General features: G+C 57.5%; 1 long non-coding RNA gene across 1 annotated transcript; it reads right to left on the reverse strand.

The window, feature by feature from the left end:
* Positions 1-3,874: 3,874 nt before the first annotated feature.
* Positions 3,875-6,224, reverse strand: LOC109252420 (uncharacterized). Its single transcript, XR_002073995.2, has 3 exons — positions 5,524-6,224; positions 5,065-5,174; positions 3,875-4,884 (listed from the first exon to the last, which is right to left on the reverse strand). It is a non-coding gene; the product is annotated as an uncharacterized LOC109252420 (long non-coding RNA).
* Positions 6,225-14,117: the final 7,893 nt, after the last annotated feature.

A 14,117-nucleotide genomic window follows, 5' to 3' on the forward strand; every position in this document is an offset into this window, starting at 1 on the left:
GGTCAAGCACAGGAGGCCGTCACTGCCACCGCCCGGGCACTGGAGGGACCTGGCCGGGCGTGCAGGTTCGCAGTCAGGTGGGAGTGGGGGCGAAAGGCGGCAGGCTGAGTTGCTGGGCGCCGAGCGCCTCGGACTCTCCACCTCCGTGCGGCCCCGAGACCTTCCAGGGGACCCGCGAGGCCCTTCCTGCCCAGACACAGGCGTGTGTGCAAGAGCGTCTCCACCTTCCACCAACACGGCGACAGACGGATCGCAGAGGCAGGCGGGAACTCCCGACGTCTTCCATCATGCCGGGCAGTAAAGACATTTACAGAGAGGTAAACACAGCTGTTTGCCATGAACTACTTACGTTAAAATGTAAAGGCTTGGGGCGCCTGGGCGGCTCCGTCGGTTAAGCGTCCGACTTCGGCTCACGTCATGATCTCGCAGTCTATGGGTTCGAGCCCCGCGACGGACTCTGGGCTGACAGCTCGGAGCCTGGAGCCCGCTTCGGAGTCTGCGTCTGCCCTCTCTCTGCCCCTCCCCTGCACACGTTCTCTCTGTCTCAAAAGTAAATTTTTTAAAAACATACAAAGGGTTAATGGCTGTGATTTTTAAATGAATTAATAAACTTTGTTAAATGTTCTTGGCTTTATTTTCTAATGTAGAAAACTTGTCATTGGTAACCTCTAACGAGGCCGACATCCTTAGGTATAATTCACACGAACCGACGCTCCTTGGGTCCCCCTAACTCCCAACCGTGTGAAGAGTTCCTGGGGCTGAGTGGGTGAGCCCCATACTCGGGACCATGGCTCTGCCCGCCCGCAACAAGCCGCCGCCTTGCGACCCTTGTCGCCTGTCACCGGGCCTCTCAGGTGAGGGAGAGAACAGCAAACACCCGCGTGCCCTCCATCTCCCAGGCGCTGCGCTAAGCCCTTGGCAAATATGAACGAACTTGATCCCCAGGCCGCGCCACGAGGTAAGCTTTGTTTTTCGCCTCCCGTTTACACACGGAGCACAGAGACGTGAAGGCACCAGCCCTGGGTCCCACAGCTGGGAAGGGGCAGAGCCGGGATCGGCCCCGGCGGGCAGGCCGTGCTGCGTCAGACGCCGGAGTGTTAGTCACTGACGCTTACTGGCCCGCGTCCTCTCAGACGACACTTTTAACACTTTAAGAGCCGTCTCTGACGGCCGGCTCTGTGGTTTGCAGTCACGGAGGGTGCCACCGCCCGTGGCTGACAAGCGTGTGGTGCGTGGGCACTGGTTTGCTCGGGCAAATACACGGCCCAGAGTCCGCAGGCCCGAGACCAGCCCGCAGCTTCCTCCCGAGGCTCCGTCCTTGTCGTGGGGACGTCCGTCTGTCTTCGTCTTCCCATGGGGGACCTCCCCACGCAGGCGCCCGCGTCCAAGCCCAGACACTGCTTGCGGTCACCCCGGTCCGCCGCATCCGAACGAATGGCCCGCGAGGCCCCTCTTTCCACAGAAGGTCACCTTCGAGGTCCCAGGGGTGGGGGGCGTCCACTCGCCCACGTGGGGGGCGTAGTGCAGTCCCTAACAATACCTTACATTGCAGCCGTGCTTCTGAACGTCATTCCTGCTGGTGGACAAGCCTTCGAAGGGGAGTGAGCCCCACTCAGGGCCCGGGTGGGGAGGACACCCCGGGCTCAGGTCGCCCCTGGGTTTGCTCCCTGCTTCCCTCCCCCTTCCCGCTCTTCTCCCCCCTGCCTGCCACAGCGGGGACTTGAAGCTCGGTCCTGGAAGAGGCCACGGTACCGAGGCCGGCGTGGCAGCAGTGGAGTGACGTGAGAACTGTTTCCGCATTGACCCCGGGCTCTGCCCACGCCCACGGAGGGGGGTCACCTCCCTGACGTCCACACGGTTTCTCCAGGGCAGCCCTGGGTGACGTCTGGGTTTCACCAAGTAGTCCCTGCGGGTGTTTGTGGTAAGGCCACGCTCGTATTCCCACTCACCAGGGGGTAAACTGAGGCAAAATGGAGCACCCGGGCAGAGGCCAGATCACAGCCGCATGGGGACGGCCGACTGGGGGGGGACCCTGTGTGCTCTCGGTCCACACACAGGGTGTTCGCACGGGGACGCTCAGCCTTCCACAAAATCAAGACGGAATAATGTGCAGATTTACAGAAGTGATGAGTTGAGCGTCGACCTTGGCTCAGGTCATGATCTCGCGGTCCGTGGGTTCGAGCCCCATGTCGGGCTCTGTGCTGACAGCTCGGAGCCTGGAGCCTGCTTCCGATTCTGTGTCTCCCTCTCTCTCTGCCCCTCCCCTGTTTGCACGTGCTCTCTCTCTCAAAAATAAACATAAATTTTTTTTAAAAAAATGTAGAACTCCACGCTAGGAGTATATTATGTCTTTAGTTCTCACTCCCCCTTATTTTTAAAATTTTCTTACTGAGGTATAAAATCCATAAAGCTAATCTTTCTTCTGAGGGGGCTGCAGAGGAAGAGAGAGAGGGGGAGTGAGAGAGAGAGAATCTCAAGCAGGCCCCGTGCCCAGGATGCAGCCCGACGTGGGGCTCTGTCCCACGACCCTGAGATCGTGACGGGAGCCGAAGTCAAGAGTCGGACGCTTAACTGATTCAGCCACCCAGGCGCCCTGATAAAACTAATCTTAATCGTACAGCTTGTATAACTACCATGTGTTTAGGAGGGAGAACATTCCGGAACCCCAGATAGCTCCCCAGTGCCTTTATCCGTGAGTATGTCCCATCCCTCCGCGGGATTTAGTTACCAATGCTACACACACATCCTGCTTTTGGGAAATCCCACACCATAACCGCCTGTGTGGTTTGTACCAGGAAGGGCAGACAGTTCCCAGCAGCAGACCGGTTCTCCAAGCAAAGGTCACGACCCTGCGCTAACAAAGATAAAGGTGAAAAGCGTACACGTCTCTGTGTGAAATGCAGACATTTCTAGACCTTTAAAAAACACCATTCCTTGCTTGAGGACTCTCCCGACTGAGCGGCCGGTCAAAAACTCTCTGGTACGAGGATTCCTCCTGTTGTTGAAATGGTAAAATGAGCTTTAATCTGCAAAAGTTTAACCTATGACCACCCGTTTTAGCTCTTCCATTCCAGAGGCAACCTCAGTCCACCCAGAAGCCGGCCCCCACCGAACACGGCACGAGGGCGCCTCGTGGCACTTCTCCAAGTGAATTTTGTTCACACGCACCTTCCTTGACCAGACGTGGTTCACCAGGGTCCGCCAAGCCCCTCAATCCGTACACATGGTAGGCCGTGAGGACAGGGGTCCGTCAACCCAAAGTCCACTTGGCATTTGTTTCTGGTTGTGAGGACCCAGCACAGATGCGGGCACCTGGACGCTTTCCCTCCTCTCTCAGGGCACGCAGGACATCCCCTCCCGCGACGCTCGGGTTCACGAGAGGAGACCGGGCAGAAAGACCACAGGCCATCTGAGGGCGGGACGGGGTCTTTCCACCTCGAGTCCCCAGGCAGCGCGAATCCAAGAGTCGCTTCGGCCCCATCTATATCCACCAAGGGACTGACGTTCAAGACTGAGAGCCCGAGGACCAGGCTGGCAGATGGGGTCCTGGCGCCCGAAAGCTACGTCCGAGTCCCCCCTGCCTGCGAATGTGAGCTTACTCGAAAATGGGGTCTTTGCAGATGTAATCAGACGAAGGGTCTGGATTCAGGGCGGGCCCCGGGTCCAAGGGCTGGGGTCCTTACCAGAGAAAGGAGGGGGACTGGGACACGGAGAGCGAAGCAGGCAGACACCAGGCTGTGGAGCCCACGCCACGGAGCGCCAAGGGCGGACGCGCCGCCCGGGGCCCCCGGAGTCTCCCGCACAGGCTCCGGGAGTGGATCTCTGTGGCTTGGAGCCACCGGTTCACAGGGCCTCGCATGGCAGCCCAGGAACGAACCCGGCGAGGTCCTCACTGACCCGACAAAGACCCCCGTCACCAAGCACGCTGCTCGCGCTCTCTCCCGGGAGGGTGGGACCCGGTGTCCAGAGGCCCCGCACAGATGCCCCGTTCTTATCCTGGGGGACAGCGTGGCTCCACCACTCGGTTGAAAGGCTCAGAGCCTCGGTTCGGGGACAAAAGGCCCGAGGGCCCAGAGGATGCCCGCCGCCCTCACCGCCCTCACGCCCGCTGCTCTGCTCCTTGGTCATCCAGTTGGCCGGCTGCTGTCCGTCTGCAGGGGCCGTGGAGAACCGGGGGCCGCCCACCCCGGGCTCACAGGCCTGTCAGCACACGCCTGGGCCCAGAGCCCGTTCTCCCACGTGAGGGTGTGGGCGGCTGGACGGGTCTCAGGACAGCCCCAGCAGGGGTGAAGCAGAATGACTGAATTCAGTCTGGTTTCCTTTCCTAATTCGCATGTATTTCACTCAGAGCTACCAACCTTGAACCTGGAGGGGACCGTAAGAGTCTATAGGGCTTGTGTATTTTGCCAAGCCCGTCCCCCACCATTACCTGCTGGTGACCTAAGGTAAGGGGGCTGGTGCTTTTAGCGGAACCTGGGCGGGGGCGGGGATGGAGGGGTCACAGTGGCTGAGTCAGGTGCCCTGCCCAGGGGTTCCCAGGCCACCAGTGGCACAGCTGGCTTGCATCCCAGGACACCTAGTCCCGGGAGATCAAAGCCAGCTTTGAAGACCAGTGCTCCCCAGCCCCGTCCTCTGCCCAAAGGTCAGACCCTGAGCTCACAGCCTCCCTTAATTTCTCTGAAACCTCCAGGAACAGATGCTGCCGTGCAGATTTCGAGAGTGTGAAATCCTGTAACAGCAGTAAATGTCAGCATGCCCAGGGGCTAGGATGCTTTCCAGGACTGGGGGGCTTCTAGCCTGGGAGGCTGGGAGATGGTGACACCACTCGTCTGGATCCTGAGGTTACTGGAGAAGGCGCCTATTTGACGGGCGACATGAGCTCAGCTTGGGGAAATGGGAAAGAAACAAAAAGCATCAGTTCAGACCTGATAAAACACAGTCTGTTTGCAAAGCTGAAATATACACCAATGAAGCCTCCAAAACGAGTTACAAAAGGAGTTCTCTATGAGCGCAAAACGACAACCAGGCTGACTGCATAAGCGCTGACAGAAAAGATTAACTCACCTGAAGGTTAGGGCAGGAATCCAGGAGGCCTTCCTGCAGGAGGAGAGTCTCAAGCCAGGTTTTATGGATTGCTGACCAGAATATTCCAAAATGAGAAGTACTAGCCAACACTGAAAAACAGAAGACTTTTATTCAGTTTTCAGAGGAAACACTGAGAGAGGGGAGAGGTGGGAGAAGGGGAGGGAAGGAGACAGAGACAGAGAGACAGAGACAGAGAGAACCTTCTCATTTTGCTTGGGAACAGAGCACTCAGGAAACAATGTGGGGTTTTTATCCAGGAAATGCCTTCTTCCTTTCTTTCCACTTCTCCCTAAGTAAATAGCCCAAGACCTCTGTCACGATGTTTGTGTAGCATTTAAGGCTGGTTTATTTAATTAGAGCGATGATTTCAGCCTGCCAGCCAGAGTCCGTGAGACCTCAGCCCTGCCGCCTCCAACCGGCATGGGGGGGTTCACTCACCCTCCGACCTTGGAGGGTCTTTTTATCCGCTTGATCTCAGCGTGATTAGTGAAGGCAGTTAGGCAGTCAGATGGAAGCCCAAGGCCACGTCGCCTCTCAGACACTTTTTAACAACCCTGGAAGGGTTTACAGAAATGAGCCTGGAAGGAATCAAGCGTGGCCATGAATAAACATCACCTGAGAACGGTGGGAAGACCTCACTCCACCTCTGGAAGAATGTTCTGGAAATCAGGGACAGAAGCGGCCGCAGGGAGGGGACCGGCTGGCTAGGAGGAGGGAAGGGGGCTTCATTTCTCCCCGTTCTCTTTGCTCCTTCCCATAACGTCCCCGTGCACGTACCACCACGGGGAGACACGTTCCTTAATGTCTAGTGAAACACCTTGTGCTCCTGCCTTGATTCTGTGCGAGATGCTGATTCTGCTTTTCTGTGACAACACGCTGAAGGTGCAGGCAGAGGGGCGCCCAGGGCCCATCTTGTATGTTATTGTGGCCCTTTTGTTTTTTTTTAATAAAAAAGTGTTATGTGTTGCCTTTTTTTTTTTTAAGAGCTTCTGAAACAGAAAGACCAGATAATACTTCTGGCTACAACAGAAACCAGACTAACTTAATCTGGGGCGTCGTGTGTTTGGGGTTCCAGAAGTGACTGCTGCTTCCTGCGGCGGGGTACTTCCAGGAGGGTAGAGAGGGCACGTCCTGCCTCGGGCGTCACTGCCTGGATGGTGGCCAGGACGGAGGCTCCACGCTTGCTAGCACACAAGTGCCCTGCGTGTGGCTAAGGCAGAGCGGGAGGAAGAAGGGGCTGGGGATCCAGAAGCAGGTTCTTTCTCATGGAACGTTTTGTGGGGAGAGGCTCAGACTGCCCTTGAGGGTGGCGACGGAGTCACATCTGTTCCAGGCAGACCGCCTGCTGGGCTCAGTGGAGACACCCACCACATGCTGGGCAGTGCTGGGGAGATCATGGAAGAGGGTGGGGGGCTTGGCTCTGAAGCCCCCACCTGGGAAGCCACCATGGGCGCAGGTCACAGCCAAGCAGGGGGAGCCGGTCTGCAGAGCTCGAAGGGGGTCACAGAGACACGGAGGAGAGCAGAGACAGACACAGAGAGAGGCAGACGGAGAAAGAGACCCAGAGAGACAGAGAGAGTCAGAGAGATTCGGACAGAAAGTGGCAGAGAGAGGCAGGCAGATGGAGACAGTGACACAGGGAGAAAGAGAGGGTCAGAGAAGGGGAGGATTGGGGAAAGGAGGGGGTGCCGCCCCCCCCCCCCCAGCCCCAGGCCCCGGGCCCAGCCCAGCACAAGGACCTGCTTCCTGCCCTGGGTTCCTAGGGAACACCCTCCTTCTGCTAGATTCTGTCTGCTGAGGCTCCTGGGAGAGCGACAGTTCTTTTAAACCAAAGGCACCTAGCTTAAACCTGAAGTTATAACCAAGGAGACTGAGCAGTGACGTGGAGTCGGGGTGGGGGCCACCGGGGCACCCCCGTGTGCTGGGAAGCCTGGGCACTCGGGACAGGGGTGTGGGGTTAGCTCCGAAGATCCATCACGGTGGCCATAAAACCGGCCGTGACACACCTCCAGCTGCATAATAACAGGGCCCAGAGCTTTCTGCAGCCACGCACCGCCCCCTCAGCCGGCCAAGCGTCCCACGCGGCTCCCAGCCAGCGACCAAGCACAGAGGGAACACCGAGGGTGGCGGGAGGGGGATGAGTGCAGGGGTCAAAAGGCAGCGACCCCCAGTTACAGGATAAATAGGTCCCGGGAATGTCGGCACAGCACAGGGACTCTAGCCGATGACACTGTCCTGCACACCTGAAAGTTGCTCAGAGAAGAGATCCTAAAACTTCTCATCAGAAAAGTACAATAAAATTTGTAACTATGTGCGGTGATGGATGCCAACTAAACTTATACCCTGGTGATCATTTTCCAAAATCTACGTGTACCAGATCGTTATGCTGTACGTGTAAAGCCAATACAGCGCGAGATGTCGACTGTATCTCGATTTAAACAATTAAACGTAAAGCGCTACGACTACTACTGAGAGAGAGCAGTGAGGCTCGCCCCCTGGTGTGGACTGCTGATTTCTCCCAGGGGAGGGGGGTGAGGCTGGGCCAAACCACACCAGGCACCCGGAGGCCCCGAGGCTCTCATCCCCTATGGACAAGAAATTAAGAAGAGCCTTAGGGGGCCTGGGGGGGCTCAGTCGGTTAAGTGTCCAATTTTGGCTCAGGTCATGATCTTGCGGTTTGCGGGTTCGAGCCCCGCATCGGACTCTGTGCTGACAGCTCGGAGCCTGGAGCCTGCTTCGGATTCTGGGTCTCCCTCTCTTTCTCTGTCCCTTCCCCACTCTCACTCTCTCTCTCTCTCTCAAAAATAAACATTTTTGAAAATAAAAGAAAGAAAGAAGGAAAGAAAGAAAGAAGAGGAAGAAAGAAAGAAAGAAGGAAAGAAAGAAAGAAGAGGAAGAAAGAAGGAAAGAAAGAAAGAAGAGAAAGAAAGAAAGAGAAAGGAAGAAAGAAAGAAAGAGAAAGGAAGGAAGGAAGGAAGGAAGGAAGGAAGGAAGGAAGAAAAGCCTCGCCTGGCCCGTGGCCAGAGTGTGCCCGTCCCCCCACCCCAAACCAGCTGAACCACGGCTCTCGGTCCACAGCATCACCTCCCTAGGAGTCAGTCTGTCCAGAGGGCTCTTTCATCCACCTCCTCCCCTAAGTCTCCCGGTGCTTGGACACGGCATTGCGGTCCACCCACACGCCGTCTTATCACCGACTCGCGGAGGAATGCTTTGTCAAGGTCAGCATCGTGGATCTTCATAAAAACAGTTACATTCTGGTGGTCCCGGCGCCAGAACCTCCGTGACACACATCCGAAATGACGTCAGTCTAGAATGTTCCCTCGTGGGCGAGACGAAATACGGCGCACGTTGGATGACTCGGCACAGCCACTACGCACCGTCACCTCCACGTCCGGTCGCCACAAAGGCTCGCTCGCAAAGAAGGGGCGGTTCAGCCTGAAGACCCCGCACAAGGGAGGTGCTCGGGTCCAGTGTGGCCCGGTCCGACGACGGTATGCCGCGCAGGCGTTACGAGTCAGAAAGGAGACGCGTGGACGCGGCAAGGGTACTCGGTGGGAGGAGGGACTCCCTGAATGTGGTCGACCCCCTACCGGCTCCAACAACAGCTAATTCCAGCCGACAAGCTCGTTGTAAAAACCGCAGCGAGGGCGCGTCGTTCACGACACAGCATCGTTTCCCAGATTGGGTCCGTATCAGCTGCGGTCCGGAGTTGAGGAAACCTGGGAGGCTCCACCTTCATCCTGGGACCATGTTGTGCCAGGAGGAGAGGAGACGATGGGGTGTCCAGAGCGGCCGTTGAGGGAGATGGGCCAGCACGGCTTCCGAGACTCATCCGCCCCCCGCAACAAGGCCGCTGCCCGTGAGCTGGGGCTCTGAAGCTCCATTTGTGCACAGAAGTCACACGGGAAGACGGTTATAAAAACAACACAAGTTCCCCAGCCCCAGCAACTGGACGCGACGATTCTGCCTACTGACCACGCTCCCCACCCCGCCGGGATTCGGACGCTAGCGGCCTAGCATGCACACCCCGAGACGCCACTGGAGGACTTGACGGGGTGACGCCCCTCACCATCAGGATGCCACTCCCTCGCGTGCATCGCCGCCCCTAAAGCCAGTCTTTGGGGGAGCGACAGCCTGGCCTTGGGTGTCCATCGGTGAGACCGGAGTCCGGGGCTCGGACGAGGGCCTCAGCAAGGATAAGCCGGCCTCATCCAGCGCAGAGCATGGGGTTCCCGCAGGCAAATCACTGGGGTTCTCTCCAGAGCAAGGAATTAAATGCTTGCCCAGAGAGACCCCCAAAGCATCGTTTCTGGCTGGCCACGGAGGCTGCTTCGGCAAAGCCACGTGGCGCTTCTGTCCCATCAGCAGAAACCCAAACGGCGTCCCCAAAGGTTGCTCCGTGGGGTCAGCACAGTAAGAGCCCCCAAGGGCATCCTGGTCCTGATCCCAGAACCCGTGGCTGTCTTAGGCGACGCGGGAAGAGGGCATTCACGACGCGGTTGGCACCCCGGCGAGCTCGAGCAGGGACAAGCGTCCTCAGAGACGACTCATTTCTTGCCAGTTTTATATCAACTCAGCGCAATCATACCATTCACATCGCTGGTGGCCGGAATTAGTGATGTCCCCTCCATGCTTGCCCGGAGCAGACAAGCAGAAATCTGGGAGGCGGAGCTGGCCCAGAGGCGGCGTCCCTGAACATTTACTGCGGCCTTTTTGCAGTCCGGTCCTGAGAAGCCTTTGTAGTAACTGCCCTTCCAACCGTCAGGTGAGTCAACAGCCCCAGGGAAGCTGCGAGAAGCAGGTCCTGGGCGCAAACCCCGGCTTCCTCACCTTTAACAATTAGCATCTCGTTTCTGACACTTAAAAATCGCCTTCAGAAGGACTTGAACACACACCACCTGCCAGATAAGTTAGAGAGTTGCTTGGCAAATTTTACGTCTTCAAAAGTGATAAAGTCAACGTCAGATCCATTGCTGTCTGGATTATCGCAAGCTCTGAAGTTAGCCCAGCGTAAAATCACTGGCCTCGTAAGAATAATTCCAGACGTGTAACCCAGAAGGCATGTCTAGGATTCTTTTTTTATGGCCATTTATTTTTGAGAGAGAGAGAGAGGGAGAGAGCAGGGGAGGGGCAGAGAGAGACGGAGACACAGAATCTAAAGCAGCTCCAGGCTCCGAGCTGTCGGCACAGAGCCCGACGCGGGGCTCGAACCCACGAGCTGTGAGATCATGACCTGAGCTGAAGTCGGACGCTCGACCGACTGAGCCCCCCAGGCGCCCCTAGGATGCTCTGGTAAGAAGTGCTTTGTTGCTCTCTGACACATTCTTCCCTTCTGGAACTCTTTAGCCAGTCCACCAAATGTTTTCCTGACATGTTACCGAACGGAGACACAAGAAAGTTTTCTCTAAGCGGCTCTAACCTGACACCGGACAGACCCACGTTCCTTGGCTTCTGCGGCTCAAACTGTCTCAAGAATGTCACTGCTACATATAGTCGGTGACTGACTCACCAATAGTACTCCTTCCGTGCTCTTTCCGTGACCAAGGGACTAGGAGGGGTCAGCAGGGGCTCCACGCGGCGGGCCAGCAGGCAGGTTTCTGGCCCGCAGACAGAGCCCCGGGCCACGTCCACGGAACGCAAGCCCTGCTTGGGCCTCTGGGATGTGGGCTTGTGCGTCCAGATGGGCTCTCACGGTCGGAGAAGGATCAGGGTCGTGTGCGGTCGGGGTAATTAGAGGAAACGGCCAACCCGTCACGAGGCCAGGGAGGCCTGCCGTCGCGGACTGGTCTCCCAGCCTCCACGACCTTTTGGCCTGTCATTTAGCCTGGAGTCATAGGCCTGCACCTGCACCAGCTGCTCAAAGTCTCACTCATCAGAGCACTGCATATAAAACTGAAAAGCAGCCACGACCCACCCACCAGAACGCCTCAGAAAGAAACCTGCACTTGTGTGCACACGCGGCCGGCGCCCCCACACCGAGACGCGATAATCGTGGAAAACGAGCCTCCCCTGGCTGGACTCTAATTTATCAAGCGCATCCCCCTGGGATTCCTACAAAGACCCCACGAGGTCTCAGTGGAGGGGCTTCAGCTCCGTCTGAGGGCCCTGGGTGGCAATGAGCCTGGACTCAGCCCTAGATCTTTCCGGCAACATCGCTGTAAGGAGAAAACACTGGACTAAGGGACAGGAAACAGCAGTTCTGTCCTTTAGCCGCACTTCCTGCCATAAAATACACGTACGATCTCTTGTGATGCGTCCCCCCGCAGAGACGTGGCCGTGCAATGGAATTCTGGGCGCCCGGGGGGGGGGGGGTGCTCAGTGAATTAAGTGTCTGACTCTTGGTTTTGGCTCAGGTCATGATCTCACGGTCGGTGAGTTGGAGCCCCGCGTGAGGCTCTGCGCTGACAATGCGGAGCCTGCTTGGGGTTCTCTCTCTCTCAAAATAAATAAAATAAACTTAAAAAAAAACGCAACATCCCGGACCCGACGCCCGAGGTTCTGATGGCCATGTGACATGGAGCCCAGAAACCTACGTTTTCAGCGAGACTCCCAGTCACCTCTGATGCAGGGGTCACCACGCACACCAGGACAATTGGGGGAGCAAAGGGACATGACTAATGATTAAGCCGGAAACCAGCTTACGGCGGGGACCGAGATGCACAGGCTGAAAGCGGCAGACCCCACACCAGCAGGAACACCCGAGAGCGTCATGGGAGGAACCGCGTGGGCTGACCCCCAGCATTCTGACTCACACCCGTCGTCAGCGTCACGAGAAGGTTTATGGCCGGCAGAGGGTTAAAACTCAAAGACGAGACATCAGAGCACTGTCCTCTTTCCCGTGCGTCGGAATTATCGTCCAGGGCATGAGCTGGCTCTTCTGATGGGCTTATTATTTTGATTTTTTTTAAACTTTTATTTGTTTTTGAGACAGAGAGAGACAGAGCATGAGCAGGGGAGGGGCAGAGAGAGAGAGGGAGACACAGAATCCGAAGCGGGCTCCAGGCTCTGAGCCATCAGCACAGAGCCCGATGCGGGGCTGGAACTCACAGATTGCGAGATCATGACCCGAGCCGAAGTTGGACACTCAACCGACAGAGCCACCCAGGCGCCCCTGATGGGCTTATGCTTTGAAGCATCAGGATCTATCACCGTCCTTTCCATTATCACTGTTTCCGAGAAGAATTCGAAGCCACCACAGACTTTGGTCATCTTTCCTCACTGCAAGGTGCGAGGCTTCCAGTCTCCCCTGTTGGCAACAGTCTCTAACACCCATTCTGCCCGTCTCCCTCCAGAGGTGTGGTTAAAATAGAACTGCCGTGGGGGCCCCTGGGTGGCTCCGTCGGCTAAGCGTCCGACTTCAGCTCAGGTCACATCTCACGGTTCATGGGTTCGAGGCCCGCGTCGGGCTGTGTGCTGACAGCTCAGAGCTTGGAGCCCGCTTCAGATTCCGTGTCTCCCTCTCTCTCTGCCCCTGTTCGCGCTCTGTCTCTGTCTCTGTCTCTGAAAAATACATGAACATCAAAAAGAAAAAGATCTCTAGTCCTGTGTTTGATTCTTGAAGAATTTGAGATGGCCACACGTGCACACGGGCACACTCAGGGACATGGACACGCGTGCACACACACACACACACGCACACACGCACACCCCACAAGCTCCTGCACGTGTAAACTCATGACCTGCCCCCTGAAGAGGTTCGCTCCTGCTGTTCCCACGGGGGTGCCTGCCACGCCCGGGCTCTGGGCTCCGAGGCCCCCGGTTCTGGTCCTGGAGCTGCCACGGGACATTGGCCCTGTTTGTCACCCACACCGTGCTTCAGAGTCCCTTCTGCAGACAGGGTCACGGAGACCTACGCCCAGACCCAAGATTAAATGAAAGAGTCCACGAAAAGTATGGCACACGGTGCCTGGAACGCAGCATTGAACTTGTCTTAGCGATTATTACAAGCTGTGGGATCACCGTTTGCTAACCCGTGATCTATATTCTGCCTTTTGTCCCCTTTGATGGGTGTGACGTTAAGATCCTGAAAGAAAGTGGAGCCAAGGGTCTGCCCCCTTCCGGAAGACAGGCCGCGTCCCCGTGCGTGCCCCCCGCCCCCCACGTGAGTCCAGGGCCCCCCTCGTGAGCAGAGCAGGGGAGCCCCGGTCCCGTCAGCTTCCAGCTGGGGCCTCGCACGCACGCCCCCCAAGACTGGCAAACCCTTGCCTTCCCCTCCTTGGACTTGGATCCCCGAGAGCTGCCCTGGTCCTGGCAGAACAAGAGCAGCGGGCTGAAGAGAGAATTAACACTCCCCCCAGTCACGGGCAGCTGGTCTCGGTCCGCAGTGTTTTTATCGCCCACCCGCCCGACTCACTCCGGTGCCGCCATCCAGACAGCACGGTTCCCGGCCCGGGAGGGTGTGCAAGGAGCAGGCCACTGCTGGTGTGAAAGCGTCGTGATGTGCCAATTCAACTTCTATCGGCAGTTGTAACGGGAGGCAGGTGGGGAGTCTCCGGGGCCGCAGGGGCTCCGCGAAGTCCAGTGCTCACCCTTTTGTGCACACAGCCCCCGCCCCCCCCCCCCACAACCAGGGATTTAATCACCCCGGACACGGCTAAGGGAAGCAGAAGGTTCCACAGAGTCCCATGCAGCCCACTGGCTTCTGAGCTCCGGCCTCTCTCGGCCTCTCTCCCTCTTGCCACTCGAGATGGAAAATGGCGAATTTGTTCCAGGGACTCTGCGTCTGTCCCGGGGTGGGCGGCCTGAGAGCAGCTCCCCTGGGCAGGTCTCCCCCCACCCCCCCCATCCCCACCCCTGCTTGGAGCACCTCCCCCCAACAAAGCCCACCCCCACCCTGCGTAGCAACCGGAGGGACAAGCCCAGGAAGGTGGTGAGGAGGAAGGCCTGGCTTCTGTCCCTGTGCATCAAAGGCCACTTCTGCCATCCAGCCCGTCTCCCCATCTGCAAAGCGTCCCCTCCAAATGTTGTATCTGGGGTGTCATGGTCTGAATGGCAAGTAGCATCAGGCCCTCGGAGAGGCTGAGGGGGGCAGT

The sequence above is a fragment of the Panthera pardus genome, unplaced genomic scaffold (assembly GCF_024362965.1).
Source record: "Panthera pardus isolate Hobbes unplaced genomic scaffold, ASM2436296v1 HiC_scaffold_9, whole genome shotgun sequence".
NCBI classification, from domain to species: Eukaryota; Metazoa; Chordata; class Mammalia; order Carnivora; family Felidae; genus Panthera; species Panthera pardus.